The sequence below is a fragment of the Giraffa tippelskirchi genome, chromosome 1 (genome assembly GCF_054371585.1).
Source record: "Giraffa tippelskirchi isolate mGirTip1 chromosome 1, T2T-mGirTip1v1.2.pri, whole genome shotgun sequence".
NCBI lineage: Eukaryota > Metazoa > Chordata > Mammalia > Artiodactyla > Giraffidae > Giraffa > Giraffa tippelskirchi.
In genome coordinates this window covers 33,939,003-33,961,684 of record NC_137275.1, presented here as the reverse complement: position 1 = coordinate 33,961,684, position 22,682 = coordinate 33,939,003, and the positions used below count along the sequence as shown (strand labels likewise).

The following is a 22,682-nucleotide window of genomic DNA, read 5'->3' as shown; positions in this document are numbered from 1 at the left end:
CGAGGGTTCAATCCCTGGGTTGGGAAAATCCCCTGGAGAAGGATTGCCTGAAAAATTCCATGGACAGAGGAATCTGGAGAACTATAGTTCATGGGATCACAGAGAGTAGAACATGATGGAGCGACTAAGCAAGCACACACACCAGGTTCTGATGGATGACCCAGGAGTCCTGGGACTTCATATGGCCTTTGTGAAGAGGGAAAGGCATGTGATTTAATTAGTCCTAATTGTCTTCTTGGTAAGCTGTGATAGGGTAGTTGTGAATATTGGATTTGAGGGAGAAAAGAGAAAAATTTTGAAGGAACATACGGGACTTTCTGGCCCACTGTTAAATTTGTTATGCTTTGGATGATACTTTACAACATATTTAGCTCAATAAAATGTTTTTGACAAATTCTGAATGTAAAATTTCATTTAACACTTAACAAAGCTAATATTTACCTAGCACTTTTTGTGAGCTGGGGTATGTTTCACGTACATTACACATGAATTAATTCTTTGAATCTTATTCAAAGCCCTATGAAGTATGCGATGCTATTATTCTGAAAAAACTGATGTAAAAAGAAATTATATAACCTGCCATGTTTGAACAGGCAGATAATTGACAGACCCAGAATCCAAATCCACCTTATATTCACTAACCAACTTAACAGATATGCAAGAAAATATAATGCAATCATATTAATTTTCAAAAATGAGAGGGACAATACTAATAAAGGAAAAATTTTGAATTAAAAATTATTTTTAAAATGTCATTTCAAAACTGCATTTTAGGCCACTCTGGCCTTCTGAGATGGTCCCTACTCTATGTAATGTGTTCCTTTCTAAATAAATTCAGTTCTAAAAACAAAAAAAACCCCTGCATTTTAAAATTGAAACATTAGTAATCTGAAATAGTGATAGCTTTAACTTAATGGGTAAATTAATTACAACTTTTAAACTCTGTGTATTAAAAAAAATAGTATAAGTTGGTGGTGTTTGTTTTTTTTTTTTTTTTGGTGATGGTGTTGTATGCAAAATCCGGAAGTGGATTCTTTGCATTTAAGTTCCAACTCTGAGGCCTTAGACATGCTCTCTAAAGTTTCTGAACTCTCATCTGAAATGGAAAAAAAACTAATACTGCCCAACACTTGGTATTGCTATGGAGGCGTACATGAGAAATGTCATGCTCTTAAGAGACTTTCTGAGCTATAGTTATTGCTCAGTGCATAGTGGAAAAAAAAAACAATGAGTCCATATCTTCAAGAACTGAGAGGAAATCTTAATAATGTTAAAGAACAAAATTCAACTGAGTAAAAAGTAAAGATCTATTTGATTTTATTCAACAATTCATGAACTGCACAGCATCCCAGCTAGCAAAAAAAATAGAAGAGTCTGAGGAGCTACACAAAATGGAAGACTTTTACAGGCAGAAGGAAGCAGGCAAGGAAATTATTCTAGCACAGAGTGGATTGTTTCAGGCAGGTCGCCTTCTTTTGGGGAAAGGCTGTGGTCAGTCATGCAGATGACCTCACTAGTGTTGACCAGGTTATTCCAGAATGACTGGTTGAAGGTCACATTGCTGTAAGAGGCTGGAACTGAAATTAGGTTAGGTATTAAGTCTTGGTTTACTGATGTGAGGCTTGTTGTGGTTTGTTCTTTTTTAATAATAATAATAATATCATAAGTATACTCACACATTAATAATTATTTCCTAGACCTACCATTTTGAACATAGAATTACTATTGAAGCAAAATAAGATTTTAATGGATTTGAAGCATATCACTATGTGAATAAGCGGGAGTCTATGTTAATGAAACTTGTAAAATCGCTTTAAGTTATGAAATATAACTAAATTAAATCATGATCTTTTTTTTTGGGGGGGTGGAGTTATTATAAAACCATGGTCAATGAAGATCATCACCACAGTGACTTAGAGAAGAAAAAGATTTTTCATTTAAAAAGTGGCTTAGGGCCACTTACTAAAATTCTATATTGCTATTGTTCAGTCACTAAGTCATGTCCAGTTCTTATTTGTGACCCCATGAACTGCAGCATGCCAGGCTTCCTTGTCTTTCACTATCTCTGAAATTTTCTCAGATTCATGTTCATTGAGTCAGTGATGCTATCTAACCATCTCATCCTCTGCCACCCTCTTCTTTTACCTTCTATCTTTCCCAGCATCCGAGTCTTTTCCAATGAGTCGGCTCTTCACATCAAGTGGCCAAAGTATTTCCCAAATCTAGAGGCTTAGTAAGAAAAAAATAAAACAGTATTCTGCGACAGTGAAATGGTCAGGACATTGTTAAAGTTGAAGTTCTAAGAGAATGTTAATTTTAGAAAAACTATTACTTAATAGAATACCACATGTGAAATTTTCAGCTTCTATATTTACTGAACTCTTCATTGTATTCTTCCAACTTATTCCTTACATATACAGACCCTTTAACTCAATAATGTGACTTGGCATGATTTGTCTATGACCCATCCATTTTCAGTGACTTGATCACAGGCTTCATATTCAATGGGTCCTCTAGCTTATCTCCAGTTATAAAGATTGGCATTGTTTGAGCATTATTGCTCCCTGATGTTTCAAGCCCTTGATAGCTTTTTTTGTAATTGCGATTTGAGTCTACTTACAAATGTACAGAATAAATTATCAAAAGAACTCAGTGTACTAGGATAATGTCTTTTGTTTCATAAGCCTCTCTTATTAACATTTTGCCTTTTGTATTAACATCTGATTTTGCCTTGCCATCTCAGTTCCCATTTTTATGTAAATAATGGCTGACCTCTGGCACTCCATGTGTTATTAAAAATGCACACTTGGAAGCACATGTATTTACTAATTAGAATGACTCAGAGACTTTTCAGGGACAGTAAAGAACAGTGTTCATGATAATTATGCTTCCCCACTTCTTGCTATTGCTTAAATTTTAAAATGTTATTCTTTGTTCACCTGAACTCTATCCACTTTTTAAAACAATATTTTAAAACACAGTACCAAAGACACTTGACAAATAATTTAATAAAATGTAACTCAGTGGAGCTGAAAAATTCTGAAACCTCAATAAATCTAATGTAAATTTGACATTTTGCTGCTAAGTTTATGTGCAGGAGAATTTCAATATTTTTGTTATTGTGTGTAAGACAAACTTCACATTTGTCAGTTATGTCAATATACTTTAATTTACAAAATTCATAAAGTCATTCTTTAGAACTCTCCAATTCTAATTAATTTAAATCATGTTCTGCTTTAAAAACATTTAAAAATCTAGTTTATAGTTATTCTGAGTCCCTCATAGAAAAGTTGCTATTAGTCTATTTAGTTTTGTGTTTGAACAGATTAAATAGTAACATATTGGAATTTCACTACTATTTATAGATCATTCCCTGTGTTACTAAGAAAAAACATATCTTAGGATGTCTTATTATTGATGATTTGGTAGAGTATGCTACCTTTAAAATTGATACTCTAATATTAATAACCATTATGAGTTTTTAAAATAGATGCTTTAAACATTTAGTTTTTTTTTCCCTTCATCTGCTCAAATAAGCAGAACAAATATGGATAGATAATTCAATTCATTATAAACACTCTTACAATTTGACATTCATGTGTGTATTTGTGTGTGCATGTTTCAAAAATATAAAAATTATTTTTTCTTGATAAAAGTGTGACATATTCTCATGTTAAAAAACAGAAATTAAAAAATTTAAGTAAAAGTAGCCTAAAAACTAACAATCCAAAAATAATTACTTTTAGTAAGTTCATGCTTAATATCATAGACTTACTTATATGGGAATGGGGATGGAATACTCTCCCTTCTCCCTACAAATGTGCTCAAACTTCCAAAATACCTTGTAATTTGTTTTTTTAAGTTAACATTATATAGTGAATATTTCATAGGTTAATAAAAAATTATATGGTGAATATTTGATAATTTTATTTTATGTTTTATTTTATGTTTACCCCATGTCCAAGGTCAGGAGCAGCAGCTGTAAGGAGATGCCCCCACGCCCAAGTCAGAAAAACCCCAGTAAGATGGTAGGCACAGGAGCAGCTGTGAGGAGATACCCCACATCCAAGGGCAAAGGCAAAGTCCCAGCAAGATGGTAGGAGGGGCAGATTCGCATTTAGAATCAAACCCTGTTCTTGCCAGAGATGCTCAGAGGGCTCAAACAAACCTTGTGTGCACCAGGACCCAGGGACCTCACAGAGACTGAGACAGAACTGTATTTGAGTGTCTCCTGTGGAGGTAGGGGTTGGCAGTGGTCTGCTGCAGGGACAGGGGCTCTGGGTGTGGGTATGGCATAAGTCCTCTTGGAGGAGGTCGTCATTAACCCCACTATAGAGCTGCCAGAACTTACATAGCACTGGGAAATAGACTCTTGGAGGGCACAACAGTACCTTGTGCACCAGGACCCAGGAGAAAGGAACAGTGACCCCACAGGAGACTTGCCTGTGGGTATCCAGGACTCTCAGGCAAAGGCGTGGGTTGGTGGTGGCCTGCTGCAGAGTTGGGGGCATGGACTGTGGCAGTACTTGCCTGGGATCTTTTGAGGGAGGTTACCATTATCTTCATTATGTCAACCATAGTTTGACCCCAGGTAAATAACAGGGAGGGAACACAGCTCCACCCATCAACGGAAAATTGGATTAAAGATTTACAGACCATGGCCCCGCTCATCAGAACAAGATCCAGTATCCCCCTCAGTCAGTATATCCCATCAGGAAGCTTTCAGAAGCCTCTTATCCTGCCCTCCATCAGAGGGCAGATAGACTGAAAACCACCATCACAGAAAACTTACCAATCTAATCACATGGACCACAGCCTTGTCTAAATCAATCAAACTATGAGCCATGCCATGTAGGGCCAGCCAAGATGGACTAGTCATGGCGGAGAGATCTGACAAAATGCGGTACACTGGAGAAGGGAATGGCAAACCACTGCCACTTCAGTATTCCTTCCTTGAGAATCCCCTGAACAGTATGAAAAGGCAAAAAGATAGGACACTGAAAGATGAACTCCCCAGGTCGGTAGTTGCCCAGTATGCTACTGGAGATCAGTGGAGAAATAACTCCAGAAAGAATGAAGGGACAGAGCCAAAGCAAAAACAATACTCAGTTGTGGATGTTACTGGTGATGGAAGCAAGGTCTGATGCTGTAAAGAGCAATATTGCATAAGAACTTGGAATGTTAGGTCCATGAATCAAGGCAAATTGGAAGTGGTCAAACAAGAGATAGCAAGAGTGAACATCGACATTTTAGGAATCAGCAAACTAAAATGGACTGGAATGGGTGAATTTAACTGAGATGACCATTATATCTACTATTGTGGGCAAGAATCCCTTAGAAGAAATGGAGTAGCCATCATAGTCACAAGAGTCTGAAAGACAGTACTTGGATGCAATCTCAAAAACAACAGAATGATCTCTTTTCGTTTCCAAGGCAAACCATTCAGTAAGACAGTAATCCAAGTCTATGCCCCAACCAGTAATGCTAAAGAAGGTGAAGTTGAATGGTTCTATAAAGACCTACAAGACTTTCTAGAACTAATACCCAAAAAAAGGTGTCCTTTTCATTATAGGGGACTGGAATGTAAAAGTAGGAATTCAAGAAACACATGGAGTAACAATCAAATTTGGCCTTGGAGTACAGAACGAAGCAGAGCAAAGGCTAATAGAGTTCTACCAAGAGAATGCACCGGTCATAGCAAATACCTTCTTCCAACAACACAAGAGAAGACTCTACACATGCACATCACCAGATGGTCAACACCGAAATGAGATTGATTATACCCTTTGCAGCCAAAGATGGAGAAGCTCTATACAGTCAGCAAAAACAAGACCAGGAGCTGACTGCACCTCAGATCATGAATTCCTTATTGCCAAATTCAGACTTAAATTGAAGAAAGTAGGGAAAATCACTAGACCATTCAGGTATGACCTAAATCAAATCCCTAATGATTGTACAGTGGAAGTGAGAAATAGATTTAAGGGACTAGATCTGATAGGCAGAGTGCCTGATGAACTATGGACAGAGGTTCGAGACATTGTACAGGAAACAGGGAGCATGATTATCCCCAAGAAAAAGAAATGCAAAAAAGCAAAACAGATGTCTGAGGAGGCCTTACAAATAGCTGTGAAAAGAAGAGAAGCCAAAAGCAAAGGAGCAAAGGAAAGAAATACCAATTTAAATGCAGAGTTCCAAAGAATAGCAAGGAAAGATAAGAAAGCCCTCCTCAGTGATCAGCGAAAGGAAATAGAGGAAAACAATAGAGTGGGAAAGACTAGAGATCTCTTCAAGAAAATTAGAGATACAAAGGGTACATTTCATGCAAAGATGGTCTGGATAAAGGACAGAAGTGGTATGGATCTAGCAGAAGCAGAAGATATTAAGAAGAGGTGGCAAGAATACACAGAAGAACTAAACAAACAAGATCTTCACAACCCAGATAATCACGATCTTGTGATCACTCACCTAGAGCCAGACAACCTGGAACGTGAAGTCAAGACAACCTGGAACGTGAAGTCAAGTGGGCCTTAGGAAGCATCGCTACGAACAAAGCTAGTGGAGGTGATGGAATTCCTGTTGAGCTACTTCAAACTCAAAAGATGATGCTGTGGAAATGCTGCACTCAATATGCCAGCAAATTTGGAAAACTCAGCAGTGGCCACAGGACTGAAAAAGTCAATTTTCATCCCAATCCCAAAGAAAGGCAATGCCAAAGAATGCTCAGACTACTGCACAATTGCACTCATCTCACACGCTAGCAAAGTAATGCTCAAAATTCTCCAAGCCAGGCTTCACCAATACATGAACCATGAAATTCCAGATGTTCAAGCTGGTTTTAGAAAAGGCAGAGGAACCAGAGATCAAATTGCCAACATCAACTGGATCACGGAAAAAGCAAGAGAGTTCCAGAAAAACATCTATTTCTGCTTTATAGACTATACCAAAGCCTTTGACTGTGTGGATCACAAGAAACTGTGGAAAATTCTTCAAGAGATGGGAATACCAGACCACCTGAACTGCCACTTGAGAAACCTGTATACAGGTCAGGAAGCAACAGTTAGAACTGGACATGGAACAACAGACTGGTTCCAAAGAGGAAAAGGGCTATGTCAAGGCTGTATATTCTCTCCCTGTTTATTTAACTTATATGCAGAGTACATCATGAGAAATGCTGGATTGGATGAAGCACAAGCTGGAATCAAGATTGCTAGGAGAAATATCAACCTCAGATATGCAGATGACACCACCTTTATGGCAGAAAGGAAGAAGAACTAAAAAGCCTCTTGATGAAAGTGAAAGAGGAGAGTGAAAAAGTTGGCTTAAAGCTCGACATTTAGAAAACTAAGATCATGGCATCTGGCCCCATCATTTCATGGCAAATAGATGGAGAAATGGTGGAAACTATTTTCTTGGGCTCCAAAATCATTGCAGATGGTGATTGCAGCCATGAAATAAAAAGACGCTTGGTCCTTCGAAGAAAAGTTATGACCAACCTAGACAGCATGCTAAAAAGCAGAGATATTACTTTGCCAATAAAGGTCCATCTAGTCAAGGCTATGGTTTTTCCAGTAGTCATGTATGGATGTGGAAGTTGGACTATAAAGAAAGCTAAGCAGCGAAGAATTGATGCTTTTGAACTGTGGTGTTGGAGAAGACTCTTGAGAGTCCCTTGGACTGCAAGGATATCCAACCAGTCCATCCTAAAGGAGATCAGTCCTGGGTGTTCATTGGAAGGACTGAATTCATTCCATGTATTCAGTATCTGGGGCAAAATATACTTGTTCTCCTATCCACTGTCCATTATCATCTTATTGCTACCTAAAAAGAAACTACATAGAAGGTAATGCAGCTGATAAAGAGATATTCTATTTCCCAGTTTCTGCTATAGCTAGAGTAGTATCCACCCTGTCCATCCTAAAGGAAATCAGTCCTGAATATTCACTGATGCTGAAGCTGAACCTTTAATACTTTGGCCACCTGATGCAAAGAACTGACTCACTGTAAAAGATCCTGATACTAGGAACGTTTGAAGGCAGGAGGAAAAGGGGACGACAGAGGATGAGATGGTTGGATGCCATCACTGACTCATTGGACATGAGTTTGAGTAAACTCCAGGAGCTGGTGATGGACAGGGAGGCCTGGCGTGCTGTAGTCCATGGGGTCTCAAAGAGTCGGACATGAGCAACTGAACTGAACTGAACTGATTTTATGTTGAATAAATTTATATCATTTATTTAACCAAATCCTTCTCAGCTGACATTTTAGTTGATGTTGTTATTTTGACATCATAAATAATACTGTGAGAAATATTTTGTACTTCTTTGTAAGCTTCCAATTATTTTTCTTTGCATAAACCAGCAGAGGTGAAATTGCTAGGTCAAAGTATATGCACATTTTTAATTTTTATGCATATTGGATTCTAAAAAGATTGAACAAGTCTCCACATTGGTGAATAGGATATGATAGTGATTATTTCCACACATCCTCAGTAATTAGAGTGGGTTAAAGTATCAATCAGGAGAAATGGTATATCCTTATTTACTGGCCTTTTTTAAATTATCATTATTATTGATAACTGCTTGCAAGTATCTTTACATGTGTATCATGTAGTAATGTTTTTTTGCCATATATATGGCAAACATCCCCCAGTTCTTTCCTTCTCAACATTTGTATAGTGTATTTTCTTAGTGTTACACTTTGAGAAAATTTTATGAAATATTAGGTAAATTAAGTAATGTTTTAGGTACAAATGAATGTGCTGTCCATTATTTCCACAGAGTGCATTTTTTGTTACTTTTATTATTTTTTTTTTACTTTAGCTTTTATTCAAACTTCAAGAGATCCTTCTTCTTAAGACAAGGTATCCTTGCATTTTTAGACACTATTCTCTAGAGCCAAGGAGAATATGCTCATCTGTCTGTAACCCAACTGCAATAAAAATTATGTGCTTTAGCTTCTCCAATCTTAGTTTCCCAGGGCAAAGAACTTCTTTTACCACTCCAATTTGCCTTTTTCTCATTTCCATTCCCAAGATTTGTGTATCTGTACAGATTGGACATGGGCTTCTCAGGTGTCTCAGTGGTAAAGAATCTGCCTGCCAATGCAAGAGACACAAGAGACATGAGTTCAATCCCTTGAGGGGAAGATCCCCTGGAGTAGAAAATGGCAATCCACTCCAGCATTCTTGCCAGAAAAATTCCATGAACAGAGGAGCCTGGCAGGCTACAGTTCACGGGGTTGCAAAAGTTGAACATGACTTCCATTACTCATGTATGGATATGATAGTTGGTTCATAAGGTTGAGTGCCAAAAAACTGATGCTTTCAAACTGTGATGTTGGAGAACACTCTTGAGAGTCCCTTGCAAGGCGATCAAACAAGTCAATTCTAAAGGAAGTCAGTCCTGAATATTCATTGGAAGGACTCATGCTAAAGCTGAAGCTCCAATATTTGGCCACCTGATAAGAGCTGACTCATTGGAAAAGATCCTGATGCTGGGAAAGATTGAAGCCAGGAGGAGAAGGGGACAACAGAGGATGAGATGGTTGGATGGCATCACTGACTCAATGGACATGAGTTTGAGTAAGCTCTTGGAGATGGTGAAGGACAGGGAAGCCTGCTGTGCCGCAGACTGTGGGGTGGCAAAGAGTTGGACACAAAGAAGCAATTGAACTGAACTGAGTGACTGAGTGCACAGGCACACACACACACACACACACACACACACACACACACACACACACATGTGCTCACAGAGCTTGGGCATAGGAAGCTACAACCCATGTATTCTCACAGATATATTCTGTATTTGTTGTAACAGAACATTTTCTTGAGAAACATTGTATGAGTATATACTGAGAAGTTACAGTCTTTTTTTCTAGGAATATTTTATGATAATCTGTCAGAATTTTCTCCTTAAATAAAAATAACTGAAGCAACCATAGTATTATTATATCTATATCAAGGTTTTAATAATTTATACTGAAATACAGATAACGCATTTCCTTTTATACATGAGAGGTAAGTGCTGTGGTCTAAGGACAACAAAGTTTTTAAAAATAATAAGCATTATTTTAAATGTACTATAAAACTTTTTGAAATAGTCTTACTAAGTGTAAATTTTAAAATAGCAATTTTGGGGGTAAAAACTACTTACTAAAAGTAAATTTTAAGAGGAACTGTATGAAGAAACAGGGAGATTTTCCCAGAAAGAGAAATTGCTGATTTTATATGAATAATGATGAAGAAAGCATGAAATAAAATCATACAGTTCTGATTAATAATATTCATGTAATTTAATTGAAGTCACATAATACTTATATTTCTAATTTCTTCAATATACAAATGAGAAAAATGATTTTGATTGAATCAGGCACAATAAAGTCTGATACATAGGGACTGTATGTAACCAGTAAAGAGAAAAACATGGAGTGTGAGAGAGAAGAACCACCAGAAGATAACGGTAAAGCGAAGTCCTAAGATGATGGAAGTGCAGTGAGCCCTGAGAGCATCCAAGTTGAAAGGGGCAGGAGGAAGGGGGACTGCAAGCTGGGAGAAAATGGAAATAGACAGATTAACTGATAGACTTTACCCTTTGAAAAATACTATATATCTGAGGGAGCATGTGGAAAAAAAAGTAATGCAAAAATATGGATGACTGAATATTTGAAGAAAATAAAACAACCACTAACTTCTAGAAAATAGAAATATATAAGAAAAGAAATATAATTATATATATATAGTACACTACTTGGTTCTTCAGGGAACATTTTTTAGAGATAATAATAAGAAAACTCTAATTGCTGGTTTAAATTTAATGGCTTTAAAATTATATTGGAAAGATGAGAAAGAGTGAAAGAGGATAGAGATGGGTTTGTTCTCACCCATCATGACTGTTAAATAGAAAAATCTACAATTGGCGAGACAAAAATAGCAGTGGAGCACAATGATTAGGAGCAGAAATAGCAAAAGAAACATCTGGAAAGACTGAAAACAAGTGCCTGTGAGGAGCAGGTGAAAGGAATGGATCAGATCATGACCCTTGCTCTTATGAAACTTTCTGTAATGTATAATTTTAAAGAATCTATGTATATGCTTTACATTGAAAAAAATATTAACTTAAAATAGTTTAAAGAAAAAATTTCAAGCATTACCTCAGTACATGAAATATCACAAGTTTACTGTTGCTCAAACATTGAAGTTTATCCCTATCATTAAGGGCAGTAGCTCTTGTCATCAAGAGATTACTCTAGAACTATTTTAAGGGTAAATTCAAGTATTTGTAAGAAAGCATTCCACTGACATGAAAAATTAGCAAACACATGTTATCATATTTATGTAGCAAATTAACATTTTCTAATTTTTTTCCTCTTATCCTTTAAACTCCAGTGCTCACACTGGCAGCTTGTTAGTTCATTTTTCCCTCTCCCATTATAATTTTAAGGTAGTTCTGATCTTAAGGCAGTTTTGAAGAGAATCTGATTTTATTTCTCTAGAAAAACTAATTATGAAAAAGATTGCATGGCTTCAAACAGATTTTGCACAGCCCCCACATCCACAAACCAGCTTTGTTTTCTTTGGCGCCAGCAGTCACTATTATCTTTCTTTTTTATTTTGACTCTCTTTTTCCTTTTTCTATAAAAACTGCATTTATCAATGTCAAGGTACTCTCGCTTGCTCTATTAAGCCTTATGATAAGACATTTAAGAATAATCATTCCTTACAATCCAGGGAAGCACATCAGTCAAGGAGTTGTGTTTAGAAAGAGAAAATGATGTAATTGGACTTTAGAGCCATTACCTCTGAAAAAATTAAAAGTAAGTCATCTTTTTTCTTTCTGTTTGTGTTTTTTTAAAAAAATGTTAATATGATAAACAGCAAACTTTTATCTTATAAAGTAGCATTAAAACACATTTTGCAAAAATTGGCAAAGCAGAAGAAATTGGTAAAATTCTTTGTAGAAAGAAACAAACAAAAGAGACCAGAGTGAAATATAATAAAGCTTTGTTGATGATAACTGGAAATCAAAACATCCAATCTTTTAGCTTAATAGAGTAGCTATATTTGTGAAGACCTTTTTAAAGTTTTCTAAGCCAATAAGACAGAAAAATTGAAAAGTAGTGAATATAACTCAAACATCAACTGAAAATAGGAATAGTGTGTTAAAAAAATTAAGAGGTTGTTTAGATATAAAGGAAGTCATCTTAAATTTCTAATGCTGTTATAGTATGTACAGCACAGTTGAGTAGGGGGAGGGATAATATGACCTCTTGAAACCCTTTACAGTCTTATGTTTCCACGGCAGTTGAACAGACAGTTGAGCTAATGCAACAGCTGTATATAACGAGCCACTGGCTTTTGTGATTATTGAACTTAATATTTTTCCTATATAAATAAGATTTATTGACTAATGCACCAAAGCATAGCAGTCTGATGTCTTTAAATGAAACTAAATTATGCAATATATTCTAAATCTATTTATAAGTTGGCAATATTAACCTAAATCTAATCATTCATTAGATCACATAGTACCAATTTCTGATTGTCTCTGGGAATATTTAAGATTATCTTCTTTACAGAAACTGAGGTACAAAATTTCTCCCAGTATGAGTCTTAAGTTTAACAATTTTTAAATAATCGTTACTATAAGCATTCCCTTGTCATTTTAAGCTAATGGAAATGAACTTTTTCGAAAAGAAGTATAGGTTCAGTTCTGACTTCTGTGTGAGTGATTAATCAACCTGCATTTGGTTCTTGGTCCACTCCTCTGAGTTTCTTAATTCCAAATATTTAATAAATATTTTGATACATAATGACCTTATCAAATTTATTGTAATTACTTTTGAATATAGCCTTTCTATTCTCTATTCTGACATTCAACACAACTCTAAAACCGTTTAAGTATTTCAAGAATCTCCTTACCTTTAAAATCTCCATGTTCTTATCTATTCTGCCAATCCACTGTAATTTTATTGTTAAAGAACAATTCTAATTATTTTACTTCTGATCACTAGACTTTGAATAAAGCAGGTTATACTCCATAATATAAGTGGGCCTCATTGAACCAGTTGAAGGACTTAATAGAACAAAGACAGATCAGCGAAGAAATTTTTGCTGATAGATTCTTTTTGACTCGAACCTCAGTTCTTTCCTGAGTCTTTAGGTTGCTGTACAAGGTGCTCTGCAAACTGGGTCATATAATGAAACAGATCTAATTGCTCTTAAAATGTTAGGGATGTTGTTTGGTGATGCTCTCTAGGGGAAGCACAGCGCGGGCCCTTAGGATTCTGGAGCAAAGCCCTGCCATGCTCTATGTATAACTACTGAGAAGCAGCCTTGGGCAGCTATTGGGCCTTAGGAGAGAGTGTGTATGCATGCTCAGTTCTATCCAACTCTTTGTGACCCCATGGACTGTAGCCCACAGACTCCTCTGTCCATGGGATTTGCTGGGCAAAAATACTGGAGTGGGCTGCCATTTCTTTCTCCAGGGGATCTTCCCTACCCAGGGATCAAACCCATGTCTTCTGTATTACAGACAGATTCCTTACTGCTGAGCCACCTGGGAGGCCCAGGCCTCAGTAGAGTCTGACCACTTGACCACAGGCCACCAAGTTGCCCTGTGATCTGAGCTCCCTGTCATGAACTAGGTGTTATCTGATCCATCAAACTATGAAGTTGGGCCTGTATAGCAGCACTCTATGATTAAATAGAAGTGGTATATATATCTGGACTGAGCAGGCCTTGAGGGTACAAGATAATTACATGAAGAACTGGTCCAGTAGTCTATGATCTTCACTCCTGCTACACTACTCTCTCTCTTCAGGCTCACCTATGGCCTCATGAAGAGTTCCTCATGATCAGCTGACACCGGAAAAGAAGACTCATATTGGGTATATAGATGGTTCTCCTGTATTACATGCCAATACAATCTGAAAGTGGACAGCTGCAGTACCATAGCTTCTTTCTAGCATAAAGTACAAATAAACAAAATTGTTCAAGGGTGGATTTGTTATTTGATCATTTGATATAGATCAATTATTTGATCAATAATTTTATGTATCAATGTGGCTAGCCACAGTTCCCAGATATTTGTATTTGGTCAAATATTATTCTGGATGTTTCTCTGAAGGTGTTTTTGCCTGAAATTAACATTTAAATCATTTTAAAATATACACACACATATTATGAAATATATTTTAATATTATTTACTTCGTACTTCTAACTTCTGTGCATTACTAAAGGAAGACACTTTGACTGAATTTTGGCCTTGACTATAAAATACAAATTATTTTTCAAGGCCAATTTAAAATGATATGTACTTCTAGTTTTAAGATAGAATCAGTCTAAAAACCTGTGTGCTATTTCAAGTACTTGATGAAGCACCAAGCATTCCCAAGAAAGCCCATAGAAAACATAGGTTTTGCTAATATGCAATTGAATTCAAAACAGAACTTACAACAAGAAAAGGAACTATCTATGAATCAAAAGAAGGTTTAGAAAAAGAAGCAAAAACTATAGTGCTTATTATCCCTGAAGATGCCAATTATTACCCTCAACTGCCCCAAAATAGATGCTTTGCTACTGTTTCTACAGCCCAGGAGCCAATGTAATCAGGCCCAGAAGATAACTGTGATGCAGAACTTGATCCTCAACTTGGAAAAAACAGACCTCAAAAACTAAGCACAAAAAATCAACAAAGAGAAAAGTATAACTCAAGGAGATGATTAATAGAGAAATTGGATAATAGCTTTAAAGTAAAAATGTGTAGGACATTTTTAAGTACTTAAAAAAAATGTTTTTATCTTTTTTTTCCATGCTCGGTGGCATGTGGGATTTTGGTTCCCTAAACAAGGTTTCAACGTGTGCCCTCTGCAATGGAAGTATGAAGTCTTAATCACTGATTGAGATTGACATATATATACTATGATGTATAAAATGGGTTTCCCTGGTAGCTCACCTGGTAAAAAATCCACCTGCAGTGCAGGAGGATGCCAGTTTGATTCCTGGGTCAGGAAGATCCCTTGGAGGAGGGCATGGCAACCCACTCCAGTATTCTTGCCTGGAGAATCCCCATGGACAGAGAAGCCTGGCGGGCTATAGTCCATGGGGTCACAAGGAGTCAGACACGACTGAGCGACTAGGCACAGCACATGTATAGAATAGATAACTAAAGAAAACCTTGAGAACCTACGCTATAGCACAGGGAACACTACTCAGTGGTTTGTGGTATCCTAAATGGGAAGGAAGCACAAAAAAGAGGAGATATGTGTATGCATATAGTTGATTCACTTTCCTGTACAGCAGAAACTATACACAACATTGTAAAGCAATTATACTCAAATAAAATGTTTTAAAAATGTGTGGGAGTCTCAGAAATAATGAAGAGACTTTCATTCATGGGGAAAAAACACAAGAGACTACAATACATATATGTTGTTATTTTTAGACCTAGGAAAGGAAAAATATCATTTCTAATGAAGACTACCAGGCCCAGAAAACAAATGAGGATGCTGGAAGAGCAATCTGAAGAACTATCCCATTTAAGAATAAATGCTACCACAATTAAATTATTCCAGTTAAACATTTTAAAGGAAAAAAAAAAAAACTTGAGAGATGAAAAACAGCTTGAGAAATTCTGGGATTTATTTAATATGAAATTTAGTAAGAAGTAATGGAGTAAATAGAGAAAAGCAATGGTTGAAAATAACAGCTGTTACTTTGTCAGAAATGCAGAAAAAATAATTCTCAGATTCACGACTTAGAACCATACTTAGTATTAGGGCCATGGAGACAGATAAGCCAGCTTCCTTCAAGCATCGTTCCTTTAATTAGAGAGGAATGCATGTGTCATGAAGAGTCCAACACGACTGAGCGACTTCACTTTCACTTTTCACTTTCATGCATTGGAGAAGGAAATGGCAACCCACTCCAGTGTTCTTGCCTGGAGAATCCCAGGGACGGGGGAGCATGGTGGGCTGCCGTCTATGGGGTCACACAGAGTCAGACACGACTGAAGCGACTTAGCAGCAGCAGCAGTAGTCCTTTGCTTACCCCATTATTATCCTCATGCTAACAAAATCATTTTTCACAAGGTTCTTAATAATTGCTTGTAAGCAATCAATAAATAATGGACTCATTAATAAATACCAAAGTAAATATAACAATTGGGGATTCTATTAAAGGAAATAGAAGGCATTTTAGATGTAAAATGACCATGAGGCTGAAGAGAAGACTTAAATGTTCCAAGAAACGGTAGAAATCCCATTGTTTTATCTCAAAATCTAAATTATACATAAGGGTTTTACACTGAACCAGTACTAATGTAACTAGATATAGACAATTGTAATAACATAGTTTGTCATGAAATACTGAAAATTGTGTCTAAGCCAGTATTTCTAGAATATTATAGAAATAAATGACTTTAATTGTTTGTCCCATAAGCATTACTTTTTTATTCTCTTTGTATTTATTCTGTTTATGCAAAGCAACCTGCTTACCTAAATTTCATTATAGAATGATATAATACCATGTTTGAAAGGGTGCTTAAAAGGATTTTAACCACCAATTCTTCTCCTTTTTCAGTAAATAGACAATTTTTCCTTTTAATAACTATATTGCTTATGAAAGTATTAGGTCTTTTATGAATAACAGAAACTCGAAGTGGGGTGGTACTGAATACTCTATCTTGACAGACTTCCAAATTCTTCTACAGATAAGAGATGGTGATGTAAACCAGACGCATTTTTTCTCTCTCTGTTCTCTCTTTTTTTTTTTTTTGACGCTCTAAGTCTGGGGTGAGCTTCCCTGGTGGCTCAGTGGTAAAGAATCCCCCTGAAATGCAGAAGATGTGGGTTCAATCCCAGGGTGGGGAAGATACCCTGGAGAAGGAAATTGCAAGCCACTCCAGTATTCTTGCCTGGGAAATCCCATGTACAGAGGAGCCTGGCAAGCTACAGTCCATGGGGTCACAAAGAGTTGGATATGACTTAGAGACTAAACAACAAAGAGTGAGGAAGCAGAGAGTTTATTTTTTCAAGGTAATATTCAGATTCTTTATCAATGTGGTAAATACTAAACTTGAACTTCTAATTGTCATGGTATGCTATTCTAAGACTAAACATGAATATAAAAAACTGGAAGCTTTGGAATACTCTTTTATTCTTTCATGCATTCTTTAATATATTAGAGTCCACAACCTATGGCATAGGGATGTAAAGATGAATAACTCTCCTATCTTTATCTCTATAGTGTGAATAAGATTTGAACATATACATGTATATTAATATATATATTAGAGTTCCAAAGGAGGTTCTCATAGAAATATAAATAAAATTTTATAGTAAGGAGAGTCTGAAATTAGTCAAGGCTTCACAGTGAATACACTTGGTAGAAGGCTTATCAGATGGAAAAAGAGGGACAGAGGCAGACCTTGCATTCTAGCCAGAAGAATGTTTATATAAGCAAAACAGAGGCAAGAAAGATAATATCAGTTCCAAAAATTCCAAGTGTCTACCATATGCCTTGTTGTTGTTCAGTAGCTCAGTCATGTCTGACTCTTTACGACCTCATGGACTGCAGCACTCTAGTCTTCCCTGTCCATCACCAACTCCTGGACCTTGCTCAAACTCATATCCATTAAGTCGGTGATGCCATGCAACCATCTGGTCCTCTGTTGTCCCCTTCTCCTCCTGCCTTCAGTCTTTCCCAGCATCAGGGTCTTTTCTAATGAGTCGGCTCTTTGCATCAGGTGGCCAGAGTATTGGAGTTTCAGCTTCAGCATCAGTCCTTCCAATGAACACTCAGGATTGATTACTTTTATGTCTAGAGAACAGAATTTATGTTTGATTGTGACATGTTTGGGCTGTGCCCTCATCATTATAGGCCTTGTATGTCAGGGGCTGGATTTTATTTTAGAGACATAGTAGAAACTATTATACAGAGTCAAGCAGCAAGATCATCTAGCTTATCTTTTAGTAAAATCAATATGGCAGTAGTATTGAGCCATAGTTTTCAATTATCTTCTGTTTGAGAATTTTTTTCATATTAGAATAGATTGTGATAACATTGCAGTGTCTCAGCATTCAGAACTCATTTCATGAAGGATGAAGTTGAAGTCATGGGAGGCAGAAGACATGAATGTCTTTAAAGCAATGATTCTCAAACTTTAATGTGCATATGGATCACCTGGGCATCTTGTTAAATGGAAATCATGATTCTTAGGTCTGGGGAAGAGTCGTTGGAGATGCAGCATTTCTCACAAGCTTTAGCATAAAGTACCAAGTAAGAGTATATTGCTTTCTGTACACTCAAGTTAAAAAGTCCAATCCCTGTTTATAATCACTTCTCCAATTCTGGAGAGAAATTTTGGTATCTCTCAGGCCAAGAGCATAGTAAAAATCCTATACAATCTAAAGAAAAAAGCCAAAGCCTGAATCCTATAGAATGGCATCTAATACTGCTACCAATTTTATGTAAATCTTAGAATTTTCAAGTAATTTGTGCCTGAACTTTTTCAAAGTGGTGACCCAGAATTCAAACACATTATGTGTGTGCTCCTGGGAGAAATTTTGAGTGGTTTTAGAGTTCAAAATGCTTAGGATACTTTTTTTTAATCAGTATGCATTTTACTTTTGCACCTGTATTGTATGCTTTAATGAGAATTTCAGGATAATCTTTCTAAATCCCTAGTATCTTTCTTACTTTTACCTCTCAAGATGAGCCAAAAGAAACATCTAACTATTGCTATTTACATTGATATGTAAATTTGGTCATACATATTTTATAGAGACATGTAAATGACTCAGCTAAAGCAGATTCACCTGTTTATCCCCTGGATCGATGTGTGTGCCCCTCTTAGCAGCACAACAATTGCAGACACCTGCTTAGCATAAGCAGCTTATTAAAATGCAGTAAGGAGGAGAATACCTTTGTGAGCAATTTTCTTACAGTATTAATAATCCTGATGGAGAAACAATACAACACAGATATGGACCTTTCCACCAGTGAACCGTCTGGGCTTTTTCAGTGTGAATTAATACAAAGGGCTTAATGGTTTCAGGGAGGTTAATGCCCAGTGAAAGGGTTCACATTACTAGAAAAGGCCAAAAGGGAAGTAGAATGAAAGGTTTCTCTTCGACTTGAAAAGAAAATCCATGGAAAACAGTATAGAATTCTCAGTTGGAATGAGAATGAATGACATAATTTTTGAAAAACTGAAATAATATTCTCTTTTTCATTATAAAACTTTTTCAGATTTATCTCACAGGATTCTGATCAGAAAAGTATTAAAAAAACTAAATAAAAAGAACTGTTTTCTGAGTAAAGTTAGATCTTATTATCTGTACTGACAGTTTGTGATTTAAATTAATGTTTTCAAGACTTGAGGATATCAAAATAAATATGATGACAAGAGTGATTATGAACTTTTCTATATATCCTTAAATAATATTTGCTTATTATTATGTAGTAATGCTTATTATTAATTTTAATGTAAAGTAAGCATTCTTAACCAGAGAAGGCAATGGCACCCCACTCCAGTACTCTTGCCTAGAAAATCCCATGAACGGAGGAGCCTGGTAGGCTGCAGTCCATGGGGTTGCTAGGAGTCGGACATGACTGAGCGACTTCACTTTTACTTTTCGCTTCATGCATTGGAGAAGGAAATGGCAACCCACTCCAGTATTCTTGCCTGGAGAATCCCAGGGACAGGGGAGCCTGGTGGGCTGCCGTCTATGGGGTCGCACAGAGTCGAACGCGACTGAAGCGACTTAGCAGCAAGCATTCTTAACGTAAAGTTAAGTATTCAGTTCAGTTCAAGTCAGTTGCTCAGTCGTGTCCAACTCTTCATGACTTCAGTCACCATCTACAGTGATTTTAGAGCCCCGGCAAAATAAAGTCTGTCACTGTTTCCACTGTTTCCCCATCTATTTGCCATGAAGTGATGGGACCAGACGGCTTTACATTAAAAATTAGTAACACTGTCCACTAAAATTGAGTTTTTTTAGTTATAATTTAATTATAATGTCAATATTAATGTATATTTCTGTTAGCATGTATATAAACAGAAGTAGAGGGATCATCAAGAAAGTTCCAGTTCAGAAATCTGCTTCTGTTCATAGCAAAATTAGTGTCAATCAGATGTTTCATTTGATAACTCTATGTCTGTGCGTGTGTGTGCTCAGTCATGTCAGACTCTTTGCAACCCTACGGACTGTAGCCTACCAGGCTTCTCTGTCCATGGGATTTCTCAGGCAAGAACACTGGAGTGGGTTGCCATTTCCTCCTCCAGGGGATCTTCCAGACTCAGGGATCAAACCACTGTCTCCTGGGCCCCCTGCTTTGCAGTTGGATTCTTTACCACTGAACCACTAGGGAAATCTTACTTGGGCTTTAAAATCAGGAAACCTCAGGCCTCATTATCTTGTAATCTTCCATAAGGCGGCTCTCTAGGCTGCCTCCTTGTGGAACATATTTGTATTAGAAAAAAATGTGAAAAACTAAAGTGAGTAAATGATTACTAGTACCCTCTCTGTATTGTCACCCTGCTTATTTAACTTATAGGCAGAGTACATCATGAGAAACGCTGGGCTGGAAGAAACACAAGCTGGAATCAAGATTGCCGGGAGAAATATCAATAACCTCAGATATGCAGATGACACCACCCTTATGGCAGAAAGCAAAGAAGAGCTAAAGAGCCTCTTGATGAAAGTGAAAGAGGAGAGTGAAAAAGTTGGCTTAAAGCTCAACATTCAGAAAACTAAGATCATGGCATCTGGTCCCATCACTTCATGGGAAATAGATGGAGAAACAGTGGAAACAGTGTCAGACTTTATTTTTTTGGGCTCCAAAATCACTGCTGATGGTGATTGCAGCCATGAAATTAAAAGACACTTACTCCTTGGAAGGAAGGTTATGACAAACCCAGATAGCATATTGAAAAGCAAAGACATTACTCTGCCAACAAAGGTCTGTCTAGTCAAGGCTATGGTTTTTCCAGTAGTCATGTATGGATGTGAAAGTTGGACGGTGAAGAAAGCTGAGTGCCAAAGAATTGATGCTTTTGAACTGTGGTGTTGGAGAAGACTCTTGAGAGTCCCTTGCACTTCAAGGAGATCCAACCATTCCATCCTAAAGAAGATCAGCCTTGGGTGTTCATTGGAAGAACTGATGTTGAAGCTGAAACTCCAATACTTTGGACACCTCATGCAAAGAGTTGACTCACTGGAAAAGACCCTAATTCTGGGAAGGATTGGGGGCAGGAGGAGAAGGGGACGACAGAGGATGAGATGGTTGGATGGCATCACTGACTCGATGGACATGGGTTTGTGTAGATTCCGGGAGTTGGTGATGGACAGGGAGGCCTGGCGTGCTGCGATTCATCGGGTCGCAAAGAGTCGGACACGACTGAGCGACTGAACTGAACTGAACTGAACCCTCTCTGTGGAATGCTAGGTGTTGCTAGTGGGCACTTGGGGGCAGCCTGGTTCTTTGGGAGTGTATACCTTTCACTGTCTTTACTAATCTGGTATACAACTTTGTACAAATGGAAGTTAACTTGGAAGGCTCAAGTTCTTTTTGTTTACACAGATAATTGTGTCTAGTGGAGATGCAATTGATTTCCATCCCAAACCCCAGGTGGAAGATAGAATTCCAAATATCACCTTTTAATTTATTTTTTTGTATTGAGCAATTTTGCATGTATTAGTAACTTTATTTTAGTATTCCTGATTGCTTCTGTACATTTCTATTCTTAGAAATCTTTTAAACCAGTTTTAACATCTTACTGTTTCCTTATCAATTACTGAGTAAAATAAAATCTTTGACTGATGACTATTTTGCATTTATATGTGAATCATGCTTTTACCTTTATCACTTATTGATTTAAAGGTTGAACATTTTATCCTTGGGCATGGTTTACCCTCCAGATATTTAGAACATAGGGTTCTGGTTGAGAATTCACTATATATTTCCTCCTTTTAAATTTTCAAGTTCACTTGAGAATTTCACTCAGGTGAATAAAATTATTTTACTAGGAAGATCATTGAATTATTAAGTAAAATAGTTCTTTAAAAAGATATATAGGAAAGTCAGCTTGGCAAATTGAACTGATCTCATTTTTTTCACACTATCCATTAAATGCTACATGAGCTTCCCTGGTGGCTCAAATGGTAAAGCGTCTGCCTGCTATGCAGGAGACCTGGGTTTGATCCCTGGGTCAGGAAGATCTTCTGGAGAAGGAAATGGTAACACATTCCAGTACTCTTGCTTGGAAAATTCCATGGATGGAGGAGCCTGGTAGGCTACAGTCCGTGGGGTTGCAAAGAGTCAGACATGACTGAGCGACTTCACTTCCTTTCACTTTATTCTTCTTATGATCAGAAAATTCTATGTCAACGTTAACCTTTTTACTATATGCCAGCATTTTGTGGTTTATATGCCACATAATTATTTACCTCTCCGAATTTAAAATATGATATATACCTGTTTATTTTTCTTTTCAGTTAACAGGAATCATCATGTGCTGCATTGAAATAAATTAATGTATTGAGAAAATTTAATATATGATTCAGGAAGCTTAGAATCATAAACCAGACTAGCTTCCAAACTTGGCAACCTTTCTGTCCTGGAAATGGATTGCATTTTTCACACTGATATAATGATACAGTAAAGAGGAAGAAATTTAAT

At 36.9% G+C, this 22,682-nt stretch overlaps 2 long non-coding RNA genes across 3 annotated transcripts in view; both read right to left on the bottom strand.

Annotated features, from left to right (window-relative positions):
• LOC145512058 (uncharacterized) overlaps positions 1-22,682 on the bottom strand; it is a 59,300-nt gene that overhangs the window by 24,307 nt on the left and 12,311 nt on the right. The window lies entirely within an intron of this gene.
• On the bottom strand, positions 1,301-13,276 carry LOC145512121 (uncharacterized). Its single transcript, XR_014058319.1, has 3 exons — positions 12,920-13,276; positions 2,146-2,229; positions 1,301-1,577 (listed from the first exon to the last, which is right to left on the bottom strand). It is a non-coding gene; the product is annotated as an uncharacterized LOC145512121 (long non-coding RNA).